The sequence below is a fragment of the Temnothorax curvispinosus genome, unplaced genomic scaffold (genome assembly GCF_003070985.1).
Source record: "Temnothorax curvispinosus isolate PA1 unplaced genomic scaffold, ASM307098v1 QBEX01012135.1, whole genome shotgun sequence".
NCBI classification, from domain to species: Eukaryota; Metazoa; Arthropoda; class Insecta; order Hymenoptera; family Formicidae; genus Temnothorax; species Temnothorax curvispinosus.
In genome coordinates, this window is record NW_020221915.1 from 548,998 (window position 1) to 565,271 (window position 16,274).

At 38.4% G+C, this 16,274-nt stretch overlaps 1 protein-coding gene across 5 annotated transcripts in view; it reads right to left on the bottom strand.

The window, feature by feature from the left end:
* Positions 1-16,274, bottom strand: part of LOC112462250 (fasciclin-3) — a 300,674-nt gene that overhangs the window by 176,905 nt on the left and 107,495 nt on the right. The gene's annotated exons all lie outside the window — the stretch shown is intronic.

Below are 16,274 nucleotides of genomic sequence, written 5' to 3' on the forward strand. Positions count from 1 at the left end.
CATGTATAAGTATCGAGAATAAATAATTTACAATTCCACTGTCCTTCGGTTTTTATCGCAAGCAAATGAGTTTCTCGTGAGATATTTATCTGTTAGAAACTCGTCGTTTCAATATAATCGAATCTACGGAAATCATGCAAATTAATCGATTGTAGGGAAGAGATGCTCGTATAGGAAGTGATCGCGTTTACGCCTTGTACCTGCCGTGAACACGTCTCAAGAGATAATGTAATACGCGGAGCAGCACGCGCCGCTACTTATCTGTTCGAGTCCCGACGCACAAATGATAGCGGCTGGCCTTGGCGCGGGGCCCGAGGGCGCGGAAGCGCGGGAGCGCGGCGACTTTGTATACAACGCGTTGTACGTTGTATGTACATATGTACGTTATGTTATAATAACAGAAGCCAACGCTGCGTACCAGCGGAACTGTTATCGTCTCGAAATATTTAATGCTTTATAAATTCGCCAATTATCCTGTTCGCCGCTTGTATTTTAAATTAAGCTCGATAAATGTGCTATTTTGAGACATCGTATGCTTCGTTCTGTGGACTTATTAATATTGTCGTGAATGATGATTAATTTCATTCGATCGAAAGAACGTTCCGAATGGAAATATTTTATAGTATCGAGTATTAAATTTTCAATAAATTGAGAATTTATTTCAATCTGTTTGATACATGTATATAAATGTATATTATTGTTAGAAAATTTTAACTTAACCGTTACGTAAGAATAATTTAAGTACTTATTTATTCACTATTCCATTTAAACATTAAAGATAAAATTTTTTTTGTTTTGATCGAAAAGCAATTTATATAAAAATTAATTTATTCCTCAATCAAATCGCAATTACAAATATAATAAAACAAATATCAAATTGATCTCAAGATTTGTTAAACTGTACCATGTCTCAAGACTGGTTTAGACTGCGTTTTCAGCAGAAATATGACTATAGAATAGACTTGTTTTGCGAATACATTTTAACATTGCAATTTTAATAAAAAAGAAAAAAAAAGCTTAATAAATTTACTTGCATTGATATTATTAATATTTATCTGTATGCATTTTGTAATTATATAATCTTACTGGATAATAACGTATTAAAAAGATTAAAACACAGAAAAATTTAATCTATTAAATTGAGTTTTGCAATTATATATGGCTCTTAGAATTATTTATACAATTATTTAATAAAAAAAAACTCATGAAATAAAATAAAACATGCAAATCCGTCGGTCGTCGGAAACGAGTAAAAACGAGTAATGCTGTACGGAGGTACTAGCATATAGCAAACAAACTCGATTATAAATAGGGATTCTATTACAGCGGCTCGTAGGGCTTCCCAGAGCGTTGACATACTTGAAATAAATCCAATTTTATGTTGAGCGCAGCAAGAAAGTTTTCCGTACGTCGCGTCGGCATCATTTCGAAGTCGATTACTCTCGGATTCGAAAGCGCCACGCATTTTACTTCGTTCTCTAACATCGACAGATTCTGATTGTCTGAATTCTCCCGGATTTGTCGTGTGCAGACGCTATATACCCTATATCTAATATATTTTGTTATTCTAGCTTTTCCCCTACGATCATTCATCATTCATCAGAGAATCCATTTACCTAATGCTATTAGAATAGCACGATCGATCGATAGCATATGAGGGAGAAGACCACGCATTATTGCGATTAATAATATCACCCCATGCTCAAACTGAATAATAAGATCGACATTTTGTTGCGTTTTACTTTCATTAATTTTAGATTAAATATAATTGCGTAAATTTTAATTTCACCATACTGATATATCATATAATAGTAAAATGATCAATGTCTAGTAAAATGTAAATATCTCACAATTCTTGACAATAAGATAGACAGAGGCAAGACAGACACATTTTGCATATTTCGCAGAGTGCATTAATGCCATGCGCAAAATCGCAACTCGAATTTATTTTACTTTGAAATAGACGCGCCGGGGGTTAAATTTAACAAGGGAAGGATCTCTCTTTCGGTTCGTCCTGCCTGGATGGATTCATCCAAACGGCGCGCGCGCGCGCGCACGCAAACGATTTGCCCTCTCGTTGAGAAACTTTAAGACAACTCGTTACGAAGCGACCGTCGTCGTCGCCGTCGTCGTTCGCCGATTTCAACCGGCCTGACTGTTTCGCGAACGTCAAATCCTCGGAGGCTGTAAAGCAGACTTTGCGCTTCGCGGGAGCACTGTTGAACGACGTCATAATAATGATAATTATTATTATAAGTTTGTGCAAGACGTCTGCGCGTCACCCAAAGTTTGACGTTAATGCGGCACCGTGCGGAATTAACGTCGACTTGGTCTTCTCGAGACTTGATTCTCTGAGATTTGCTCTCGCAACGATCCGCGCGAAGATATTCCGGTTTAGCGAGTTAATACGTAACAACTAGTTTCCATGACGAATTTAGTTTGTCGGGCATTCAACATATCCGATGGTGAAAGAAGCAAAACTACGAGAATTGTTTGAAACTCGCGACATTTTCAGCGGCCATTCGAAACTCATCTCTAGCACACGATAAAAATGATATCACGATCTTTTTAGTTGAAATAATATTACTGAAATTGTCTCGCAAGTTTTATTCTATAAAAATTCAGCAGATTGCACCCGATCAAATAGAAATATTTTCATCGTCCGCCGCAAATCACGTTTATGGACTAAAAGAGGAGTTTTGGACTCTGCGGTTGAGATCAAAATGGCTGAAGTGGATATTATTTCTAGCTTGAGAGCGATATGATGAAAAATAAACTGGTATACGTTCTCATTGCTGTATGTTAAATCTATCGTGCGCCTTCCGTCATTTTCTGTATCTGTAAAACACGTCGCGATAAATTGAGTTAAACTATAATGTCAATCACGTTATTCGCCGTTACCAAATCGCGCTTATTGTTAGTGCCGCAAAGTGCACGGTCAATAGAGAGAATTTACACCGAGCGCACACCGAGCTTCGAATGTGCATAAATGAAGAAATTAAAATAAAAGAAAGGAAAGAAAATCGATTTCTTTTCATATTACTCCGACAAATTTCGATTAAACGACGCCATTACGAAATTACCGCGGGCACATGGTCACTCGCCTTACCATTCGGTATTATCCGTTAATGGAATGCGCGAGCTTGCGGTAGGTCTATATACACGAATGGCTCCTGAATGAATCGAATGCGCGCGTAATGATTAAAAATCCGCGCGAAAATGAACTCTTTTTGCGACCTAAACTTCACAGTCGTGAATAAGTTTTCTTTTTATATTACTCTAACAATCTTCTTTCGTTTCCTGCGCCGCACGATCGAGCCTGCTTCTACGTTCCAGAACCGATAAACTCGTCTTGTGTCACTGATAATTATCTTTTCCATTACCGCAAAAATGAATAATATAGTTCCATTATATCGGCGAGGCATTGTCCAGTGAATAAAGTGCTTGCAGCCAGACAGACCTTGATTAAGATGGCTCGATAATTGACACGAGGTCAACCTTTCTTTTTTGCCAACTGAATGAAAAACTGGTTATCAAAATCTAATATTATAAAGTCACGACGGGGATATCCCGCTGTCCACGGTTAATTTAATTTCGCTCGCTACATTTCCTCGATTCATCGCGCGATCCGACGATATAGTCGTGAGTCATCGCTAGCTGACTATAGCCGCTCAGAATTATCGGTCGCACGAGGCATTATGGGAGCAACTGCGCAAAACATTAAAGTAGATAATTTATAATACCGTGTCGACTTGAGGAAATTATATGAGTTCTGCGACCTTTCCCTGTATCGATCCTAAGACCACCGACGGCGACAGTTCGTTGGCGCTAAAATATTCCGCAATAGTGACTTGGGCAACAAAATCAATTCAGATCCGAAAAAAAAGATTCATTTTATATGAATTTTACAGTGTGTTACCATAAATAAGTAACTTGAAATGAACATATGATTCTTAAACAGAACTGCTCTTCATTAAAGTTAGAAGAAATAGGAATATTTAATTATAATTAATTTATCTATCTAGAAACGTGAAATTTGCCAACTTTCACTGTTATCATTTTTTTTTATTATTCGATTAACGTACCACTTTCACAGCTTCTCTTGCTTTGCGTGCGGCTTTTTTTAACTCACCTGCAACAGAATAAATATCACACAGTTAGACACAGATACATCGAAGGTACATATATGTAAAAAAAATATATATATATATTTTTTTTTTTTTAAATTGTCGAGTGTAATCGAGAAGTGTGTTTGAAAAAGAAAATTCAACGTCACAACACGCGAATATCACGTGACCCATCAACCTTTTTTTTTTCCCTTAAAAGGCTGTCGTTTTCCTAAGGTTAAATAACGTTTTGGTGTGGACATTTAACCCCTCACATGCAGCCGCGCGTATTCTACCCGGAAAACCACAGACCGTTCTTGAATTTCAATTCGCGTCGAGCGTATTATCGTGCGCGGCGCGTTGCCGGCACGTAGCAACCCCTTCGATTCTTATCGCCGCCTTGTAACGTATTGCGAAACTATAATAATTACACAGCGTTAAGCTAAAAGCATGAACTGTTAGATATTTCGCGCTTGCACGATGCGTTTAACGTCCTTCACGCGATCGATGCAATCTCCAAGAAGTTCCGTCTAATTCCCGACGGGAAAGTCTTCACTCTCTCTTGACTCTCTTCACTCTGTCATCATTCAATTTTCGTCTTATCTCTAATAAAAGATAAACATAACGTCTTCTGAAATGCATTGGTCGTACGGTTTAATACGACAGCTATTAGCTCAAGATAATCTAGATAAGATGGATATGTCTAAATTCAAAGATAAATAAATTTAATAAGTTTTTGACGATAAATGCGACGTAATAGAAAAGTAATAAAAAATATGTCGTAATATATTAATAGTAATTATTTTGAAGGTGACTTTATTAAAATTGAAGGTATCTTGTTAAAAAAAGAAAATATATATGTTTTAATAAGATTCTTCTAAATTGAATGGTCATTTTTTTAAATAATCGCTTAATGTATCTACATTGCAGTTTCTTTGTAATTATATTTTGTTAAAATAATTTGATTTATCACAATGTTTTTAATAAAAGACCTGTATGTATATAGAAATAAACTAGAATAATATTTTTACGAAGCACGACAAAACTCCATATAAATCTGACGAGCAATTTAACCGCGTTCACGAAAAAATACGTGTTTTTCCACGAGAGCATTTTCCTTTTGCTTTTCGACGTGATTCCACAGCTTAACCCGCGTTGCAATATGCAATGCACTTGGGTAACACGTCGCCGGCGCGGGTCGCAATAGCTGGCGGCTGCAAGGGATAGTAGCTGGCGAATGGCCAGCCTCCGATATACCGCGCGTGTTTCTTCGCCAGCATTTGCATACCGAAACCCCTAAAGTGTGAAACTATTGCCGGTAAAGCCGATCCGCAGATTGCAGATTAAACGGATGTTCGCGCGCGGTTCTGAACACGCCGCCTTCCTTTCTTATACTGCCGTAAATGATAAGCGACACTCAAGCCAGACTATTTTGTTCCGTTATTTTGCGCCGGCACGTCGATCGTTATACCGCGCATTCGTGAGTCACATAGCACGCTTCAATCGATGGTGAATATCGTTGTTACATAATTTTCGACTCAAAGTTATAACAAACGAAAGAAAGTAAATAGGATCTCACTAACTTTAATAATGGAGAGATGCTATTTGATAATGATAAATGGTGGCTGTTTTTATAAGCAAAGAGATCTGTTTCTAGTAATATACTGGTAAATGTAAGTAAATATTATAATGAAGTTCTGGTATTTAATGCTAAAGGGATAGACATAAACATACAAGTATGTCGTGCGACGTGTCTTAACATGTCGATTATACATCGTAACTTTACTCGTCATACGGTGCATCCGTTTTGGTTAAAGCATTACACCACCTAAACAACATTAGGCGAAGTTACTGCACAGAATTCACGGCGTATCCATGTACCGCACCTCAATTTTGCGATGTGATTATAATCGCAAGTTCGCGCGACGACTAAGACGACAACGACGACAACGCGATACGCGCGCGAATTGTAATTCAATTAGCAGCTCTAAAACTTTGCCCCGCTCAATGCAACTACCGGAAACATTTTCGGCAAACGACCGAGAAGCGATGAGCTCACTTTGGGAGATACGTGGGAGGGGTAACACGTGTTACCGTTCATATTCGCTGAGAGACAAGCGCGAGTTAGCGGAATTATATCGGGACCGCACCGAGGCGCGACACGACGGCGCGGCGGGGGAATCTTCCGCGGTTAGAACGCCGTTGAGTTATTAGCTGTTTCCCTTCAGAATTAGCACCAAATTAGCATACCATTAAGGCTGCCCGCACGCACGCAGGTTACTCGATAATCCCCTAATCCCGGAGTTTATCTTCGCGTGATCCTATTACCGCCAGTGAAATTCACCGCGAAGCACCGACGGAGTCTTCGAGCAGCGCGACGGGCATTATCGTTTTTGAAGGCACGTACTACGCGCGAGGTATATGCACGGGAGATATGCACGCGCAAACGGCGCCCACTTTCAATTATCACGCGTACGTATGCGTGCGTGTGTGCATTGCTAACCGCCGACCGGGCCTTCGCAAAGCTTCGAGAATGCCGGTATTAGCGACTCTATTATTTTATGCGACTGAACGCGCGAAACGGTATTTGTCGAGCGCAAACCTTCGCGGCCGCAACGAGCTTGGGTAATAAAAAAAGACTTTCTCGCTAATGAGAACAAATTACGCGCGATACTTTCAAGTACTCGGTGCTGGTGTTAATTACGATGTCATAATGATAAAGATGCGCGGGTGCGTCAAGATTTGCTGCAACGAGCTGATCCGCAATTATACCACTTATTTGCGCATGCACGATCCTCGAGTATAATTATGAAAGAATGTACAATATACAGAGAAACTTTATTGTTTATTTTTCTAAATTGGATGGCAGAAATATACAATATAATGAGATAAATTACAAATTAAAAATTGTATTATCTTGAATGATAAATCTTGATTGATGCGAACAGAAACTTTTAAAAATAGCAGCGCTGAAAAAAATGTGACATCTTCGATAAACATATTTAATAGTAAAATGTTATTTCCTTGTAAAAATTTAACTGACTTTTAGTTGTAATTTTTAATGTTTAAGCTTTGATTTTTAATAGTTTATACCTCAAAATGTTCTAATATAGTTTGTGATATCTTTCCTGAACAGAAATTATTTCATATTTCGAATAATTCACCAAGGAATAATTGCCCCGGAAGGCAAACTACTGTTTCCATATAACTATGAGTAGATAACATAAACTTTACGACCAAAAGATCTTTGAAAATCACTTTGCGAACGATACGTCCGAGACACATTGCTCAGCGGCTATGTGATGTTCGGTCAAGGTTCATCCACTGGCGAGCATGCCCCCGCTACTCCTTAGCTGGAAAGCGTACTTAACTTAGGATTATGTACGTAGAGGTCCTTGGTGTACGAAATGGATGCACTCCGGCAATTCACTTCGTGCCTCACTTGAGTGCAAAGGTCGTGAACGAGCCTCTGGCAGTACGTCGGGAACCTGACCCAGCGGCTATATCTGCAGTAGCATTAAACGAGGGTGCTAATTTCAGACGGAAGCCTTCCGGCAGAATCTACTTGCTTCCCGAAGTTTCAAGGTCTCCTCCGGGAGATCTTCCGGCACGGATATTAGGCGCGGGCTGCGCATCCCACTTTGACGATGATCCAAATGTGTCTAATGAGATAATGGCGGAAATAATGTAACACGCGACAATGTTCGGCTGCTTATCAATTTTCGCGGCGGGATGAAATTCGTCGCACTTAAAAGTAAAGCGGAAATGCGAACGCGTTAAGATAAGATACGGTTCTACAAAAGTTCTCGCGGTGTTTCGCGTTACGGTAGCGACTGTGGTCGCGCGCTTTTCACACTGCGGCGAAATAAGCAAGCCAAAAAGTTTCCGGATCGCATTAGAAGTCGACCGGTTGAGAGTAGGGCCATCAGGCTAAGGCGTTAATTCTACCGCGAAGTGGAACGCCACCCGGGGGATGCTTTCGAGGACGAAATGAACGCATACCCCCCAAATCCTGCCCCGGCAGATCCCGACGATTCCTTTGCTAGCAGCAACATTTAATCCACCCCGCTCCCGGAAGTACTTCTAGTCGTCGTCGCTCGGCTCTTAGCTCAGTCCTTAGAACGGAGTTTAGTCCTGGGTCACGTCTAACACGCCTCTGGGTCGTCGTAATTAGGATTCAGCCCGGTTCGGCTCCGCCCCTTTCTAGATTTATCCCTCTTTCGGAGGGCCTGCCCTCCGCTCTTTGAATCCTTGGCACCAAAGTTTGCACTTTCCTCGCGAACGCGCGCCACCGTTCTTCTCGCGTCCTTTGAGTGGTGTGTGTGCTTCTCTCCTCCCTCCCTTCCTCCCAAACGGAATTCTCGCGCCGCGCTCTCGCCTAGGCGGGCCGTCAGTAATCGAACGCGCTTATCAGGAAATCACGTAGGGTGAGTTTATCTTATTCGCTCGTTATCTCGAGCATTAGCCGTGATTTAAAGCCGACTTCGCCGATAATGCGAGATCCCGACTAAACGCTAGTTTGAATTCGAAGACGAGCTGTAGGTTTCTCCACATGCGGTTTTATTGGAAATACATTAATGGTAATGAACAAAGAATGCAAACGTCTTAAACGCGTTTTTCTATGTTACATTTTTATATAAGGCAATCAAAAAAGTTTAACACTAGAACTATCAAGGGAGTGAAAATAATCCGTTTGACATTTTTTAATAATTTATTACTCATTTTTAAAACATCTTAATTAGTGAAATGTTCCCTGACTTTTATTGAAATTACGTAGATAATCAACTTTATTAATTTGTTTTCTCTTTTCTTTTCTAAAATTTCTTCGGTAGAAATAAATATAGATTAATCTCCGGTAGTTCTATTGTTAATGTTCTCTATTTAAAATTTAACCTTTCAAAAAAATACAAGCAAGCTTAAATATAATTAATTTACTAAGAATTAGATTTTCACATTTTCTCTTCTCTTGATTGGTTTGTATTATAATAATACATTGATACTAAAGGTTACTATATATACTATCTTCAGTACCTATATATATAGCATCGTTTAAATTTTTATTTACTCTCCAGTTTTCTAAAGAAATTTTTGTAGTCTGCCAGTTTAAAAAATAGAAACCTCTATTGATTCCTTTTATTATACTTTATGAAAGCTATGTGACTTCGCAATCGAGTTTCCATGTTCGATTGTGTACAAGCATTCTAAATGAGTCGCGAAAACGAATCGGCGAGCGCAACACGTTGGCTGCCAGAGATTTGAATTTCAACGAAAGCATCTCGGACCGGCGCGGCGCGGCGCGTTCATCTACGATACGAGCCGCATAGTAAGAGGATTCACTACCCTTCGCCCGCTATCTCGAGAATCGTCGGTTCATCGGAAACAAATAGATCTCAAGCGCGATGGCGCGGTTTCGCAGCAAGTTCGGCGATGGTTGCGCGGCTCTGTCAGATACCGCGCGTTCACGGCGGAGGTATCCACTTATCCAATACTCCCGTCTATCGCGATTTAATCAAAAGGGGAAGCGCACGTACTCGTCCATCCTTCGAATATGAGTGTGCGAGTCCGGTTTGAGAGAAACGGAAAATACAAAGTCTGTACAGAAAATACTGAATTTTACCATTCAGACAATTGCAAGTATAGAAATGTAATAAAAATTAATTTAATGGACATCATTATATTGTTAATATAGTCCCGCTCTTATTAAGTATAATGCAGCTATTTATACCTCAAAGAGAAAAAAGCGTCTTTGAAAATATATTTATTACAATTTCTTGATTCAATAGAAGGAATATGTTCAGAAGATATTTGACATCAATTTTCTAAAAATATATCATACAAAATATATCTTAAGTGAGCTTTATGGTGCTGAATAAATCACAATTTTTAGATTAAAACATTGTCTAAATCATTTCTCTTCGCACATCTGCGGATGCCGAGTTCGCTATAATTTGTCGAACTTATATAAATTTCCGAAGCGATCTGCATCAACCTGACTTCTCTCCCAGATTTCCTCTCGAGAGAATTGACCCAGGGCATACCCCGAATCGCGCAAAATATATTATCTTTTATGGGTTGCACCTAAGCGGCTCTCTAATGCCTTTTATCCGATAAAGGAAGAAGGGAAGAACGAAGGGATAGCGCACGCGAGGTTAGGCAGAGAGAAAAGGTATGCCCGAAAACTGCCGTAAATCGTCGAATGTGAAGTCCACTTGAATTTGGCGGTGAATTTCCAAGCACACACTGAGGCTCGCAGTAAAGAATGAAAAAAAGGAGTTGAACGTTTCTGGGATTTCCAATGCCCAATCTTAAGGCTGGTTGGTGTTATTCAAACCCAAGTAACATCGAAGTAACAAATAATCATTATCCTACATAATTTTCTTTTTTATTAGTTATATAAATAAAAAATATTTATATATAACAAGACTGTTTTTTGTTTTTGAAACCCTTGAAGTTCATGAAACGCTTCTCCTTTATTTATAATTTTTATATTTTCTAGTGGTAAAAATTAAAAATTTCAAAATAAAAAATTAATTTAGAAAAACAGTTTATCAGCTTTCTTATCAATTAAAAAATATATTTCAAAGATTTTCAATCTTTTATTATATCTGAACGTTTCAACCTCAGAGCACGTAATACGAAATATGCGAGAAAATGTCACTGCAATAAGAATATCGATTTCAATATTATATGCTTATCATCGTTTATCGACAACGATACGCAAAGCTGATGCACGCCAAACTCGGTTGTGAACGTTCTTTGTTTTGAGTGAAAGCTCGCCCGCGTTTATTTTCAGCATCAACTGTTTCGGAATTTGCTGTACCAAGCCCTTCGGGACGTGGTTGTATGCGAAATCACCTAGTCAAGTATACGGTACACGAATCTATACGTCTTTATTGAAATAACACACGTAGCTCGTGCTACTTTCTAAAAAAGCTCTTCGAAAGCCATCGTCTACGTTATAGTTGTTTGACATACTGCACTTTATTTTATCTGTTTTAAAATAATGTCTGTCACGATAGGAATATGTCAAAGCAAATTTCGTCGCGCATATTATCAATAACTTCTCACGAGCGCGTCACAGAAAAAAGACAGATTCTTATATAAAAGTTCTTCAGAATAAAAAATTGCAAACTTGTGAAGAGAAAGAGCTACATCATTAAAAAAAAAAAAAACATTCTTCTCAGAATAGATATGTAAAAAAATAAGAAATCTAAAAAAATGACGTTGATTTTGTCACGCAAGAAAATTGATGAGCTAAAGAATTAAATATCATTATATTATACCTAATTTGTTAAATTATATTTCTGTTAAGATAAAAAATATTCATTTAATACGTTCGCTATTACGGTAAAATTGAAAAAGCCTCAGCTACATTTTTAATAGTTTTATCTAATATAGTCCATGTTTAATTATGTACGCATAGAATGTTTTGAAGAGGTCAGCTTTTAATGTCCTAAATAACGAGTTGCACATGTGTAACATTAGTCTCCGACGAGAGATCGGTGCGTCACATATGTGACGCATGGTAACGAATGTTAAAATTAGACGGAGAATAAATATTTGTAAGGAATGTGAATTTCGTGCATCAACCAGCGTTGTTTTTACTTCCCTTGCACATTCGCATACATTCGAGAATATACAAATAACATATCGGAATGGTACATGTTATACATTTCTTCGTTTTGAGTGGACATGTGTCACTGTTGAAGAGAGAGAGAGAGAGAGAGATCTTGATTTTTTAAATCATAAAAACACTCGTAAATATGAATAAAGCGAAATTAGAGTACGCGTGGAAACACGGTTTTACAACGGAGGGCGCTAACTGCGCACGTGTGAATTTTTATCGTTTCACCTTTCCACGAATAACATGAATCCATGATGTGCATATACATATCGTGATATTTCGTATAAACATGAGAGGATTTATTTCCGTGTTACCGTAAGATCTATTTATAACGCGCACATGCTCGTTACCCAGCAAATTCATTAATTCGTTAATGATTCAGTATCCTGATTAATGGTCTTCTGCGCAATTTCGTATCTACAATATTTGTATCTACAATAAAAACATATTCGTTTGGTGATCACGGCCGATGACAGTGATAATTACAACGCGACAATATGGAAAATAACCTGCAAAAGGGGTAAAAGTTGAAGGTATAACGAGGTTAAACGAGCCGATAACTAGGTTGATCATGATTGAGCGATTTTTATTTGCAACGTAACGGAGATGCCTATGGAAGAGAGGTGATCCAGTTATGTTTTCCGTTCTTCATCAGTTTGTTTATCACGACAGCTTTTCTTTCTCTTTCTCGCGCGCGCTACTTTCCGCGCGTTTTCTCGTAAATCCTAATAACCCGCGATGTAGTGCCGCGCGACTTTGCACACTCGCGTGCACGAAATCGTACGATCGAAAGAACCGTTTTGTTTTACAAGGCTTCACGTTCGTACAAAATGTATTACGGATACAATATACAATAGACGTACGCTGCAGGGCTTTCGCAGACGTAAATTAACAACTGAATTGATAATCGCGTCTTCGCGCGTAATCCGACAAGGGTTAAAATTACGACATTCGACCCGCGGCACGCTCTTCGTTTCCGTGGACAGATAAAGGGAAGATGGGGGTCGGTCAGTCCTCTATTCACGGTATACGCTCCCCCCGCTGTAACGATAGCTATGCTATGCAACGGCGACACAGTTGCATCCGTGCCACGTGCAACAATGCAATCGTACGCACTGGTAATAACTGGACGATATACGAGCCCCGCGGTCTCGCGTTACGCATGTATGATTACCGCGGTAAGCGTTGCGTGGCACACACTCTGTGAACCAGCCTGTGACGCACCTCCTGACTCCGCCGCCATCATCCGCTCCCCTCCCCCCTCCCCTCCCCCCCTATACCGCCTGTAATTACTCACGCGGCCACTGTATTTCCATCCCACGGGCTGATTGTGAAAATCGCGCTGGGAATTCAGCAGAAGGACAATATCAGAGAGGAGACGGCGCTCATTTTACGCGCGCTATCCTCACGCTCTCGCGAGCCGACAATTGTGCTAATATACACAGAGGTACATAGGTAACCCTGTATAAAACAAGGCGTAACGGATATCTCGTACTTTTATATTCATTAAAAAGTGCATATTTGCGCGTGATTCGCGCGACTTTAAATATTGCGACATTAATTTGCGTGCTTTTTATGTCGTAACTGAAAATCTGTTCACGCTATAACTATCATGAAAATTATTATATTAAATTGTACGATTTGTTATTTAAGTTCCGATTTTTTTCGTTTTCTAAATTACACAACTGCTTGTTTTGTCGAAAAATTAGATTATTAGTTATATTATTAGAGCAAAGATTGTTGCCTGATGGGTTAGCTATTACGTTTCCGGATTTAATATGCATTTAAGCATATTTAAGATTAAAGCACTTTCCATTTGTTATTTGTTTGTTCAAGGGAATTAATAGACCATTTGCATAGACGGTAAGGATGATAGATGGTCGGACAACTTCTCCCGTTCAAATATTTAGACGCGCGATTAAATCGTTTGAGTATTAATACCGAGTGGAAATCTGTCTCAACCGTAAAATCCGTAATCGCATTTTTATAATGCGTTTATTCTGTCGCCGCTGCAATAACATCGGCGAGGCTATATAGACATATTTTTGACAAAAATCGAATAAATTGCATTCGTCTCTTCGCACAAAAATACAAGCGGTCTCGAAATCGGATAAAAGCGGGGAGTATCATCAGACGCAAGTGGCTTTTGGAATAGACAATGAGGAGCACAATTTCCCTCGCGCGACTCGCGGTTACACTCCGCATAAAATCTGTTTACACAGCTGGGAAACACACCCTCTGCGCTCGGTCCAAGTGCCGCGAGGGGCACTTCGTGGGCGCCGCGACACCGGCGCGGCGATCGACCAACATCCTCGGAATTTTATTAGCCGGAAGAAGAGAGGCAGAGAGCTCGAAGATTCATCTTCCTTCCGGGTTTACCCGGGATTGCCCCTCTGTGTTTTATAGATACGTCTCTTGGATATACAGCGCATAGAGAACATTCGCCCAAGTAACAGCAGATGCATCAATTTCGAAAGATGCTCTCTTTTATTATAATCAGCCGTCTTCCCTCAGTCTTCGAGGAAGAATAAATGAAATATACGTATGCGCATGTATATTTCTCATGTTTTGTCAAATATCATTTAGAAAAATTTTAATGCACTACTGAAATCGAGTCATTATAAAACTGAAATCTTATTAGCAAAATTGGGCGAATTTACTTAGAATTTATGTTATATAAAGTTATATTGCAACACTTTTTAAATCTCACATAATGGAAATCAAGATTCAATATTTACATAATTATCGATGCGTGTAATTATTCTCTCGTGGACCCTTTTGTGTATAGCGTGTTGTATAATGCATTCGTACAAAAGTTACGACGTATACGCGGCATCGTATACTTTCGAGTTTTATTGGGATGGAAGTGGAAGAATATTAGCATGAGAAAGTTCAGCTTCCGATCTCGCGAGCACCTCGCGATTTGGCCCGGCAAGAATTTACGGGCTTCCACCGGAATTGTTAAGTCAGAATAATTTACCGCGTAGATTTACGATTGCGAAGAAGTTAATCGAACTCTGGATTGTGTTCTTTATCTTTGCTTTATTACCGGCCGGCTCACTCAGAAAGGCAATAAAACTTACATTCACGTTGACTACGATTCTCCCATAAGTCATAAAACTGTCAGAATGATATGTTAAATGCGATGGAACGTTTACATCCCACTAAATACGGCTTAGAACGAATAACGTTGTCATTAACGTCAGAAAATTAATTTCGTAAACTGTCGGGCGTCGGGTGTAGCGACGTATAATATAGGATGTATGTGTGCATGCTCTTTAGCCCAAGACAAGGGTTGTATTTTATTAGCCGAAGAAGATGAAATTTGCATGAAATCCCTGAACTTTCGTCCACACCGTCTCGACCCGGCGATTCTACCTTTGTGGACCGCAAAGTTGCTCCTAAGTTACGACCTAAACTTTCGCGCGAGTTGACAGATTTATCACGCGCGTAGACGCAATAAGGAGCAGGTAAACGCGAATACACCGACGTCCTGCTTAACATAATATAAATCTTACACGACATGGATATATTTTATACCGCTTTGATTCAATATTTTCGAAAGGAAATGCTCTAGCAGCTGAATTAAGAGATGCTGCAGCACATCTCTATTTCTCATACCAAACACACATGTACGTACATGCATAAATATAATGAATTAAATTGTTTGTGATGTCTTCCTCGTAGTAAAAATTACATTAACTTGACATTTTTTAAATATAATTATAATATGTGGTTGATACAAAAATTAATAATAATAAAAAGTTGCAACGCTATATCATATATGTTTTACCCATCAAAACAATCTAATTTTGACATACATATACGTAATACATAACGATGGATTAATTTGGTAAATTTATAATTAATTAATAAACAATAATCTCTACGATCTATATGTATGTTTTCATCATGGCAAATTAAAAGTTTATTAATCCTTAGGACATATTTCAGCGTACATATTTCATTAGATATCTCCTGATAAAAAATATTTTTATCTCTTCTCCCGAACAGTTTTTGTTGAAAATTACGACGTGTGTACGTATTATGATATGAGATATTTATCTAATTTTCCATTAAATTATCAAATATTTAATCTACATGAATACTAGCATACTTTTCAATATTTTATGTTACGAACAAAAACATAAAATGTGAAAACATTTCCATGATCATGAAAGTTGTATTCAGAAATTGTATTCAATTATAATAGCAGAATAAGTAAAATCTACATGAATTTAAATTGCAGTTATCGTTACATATTATTAAATTACCATGAATAATTTCGCTTTTAATATATATCTATATAGTTTATTAACTTCAGCAAAAACAGTCAGAAAGTAATTTCGCCTTTTATAAATCTTACTCATTTTTATCACAATATACATACATCATAAATATTTTTTTTAATGAGGTTCTCTAGAAGAAACTCATCAAATTTTTAAAGCTTACCTACACTGTTGGAAAATTTTTGTAGTTTTGTTAAAAAAGGTCCTTGTTAAAATTTTTGTGTAAAATAATCAACACATACATGTGTAGATTTA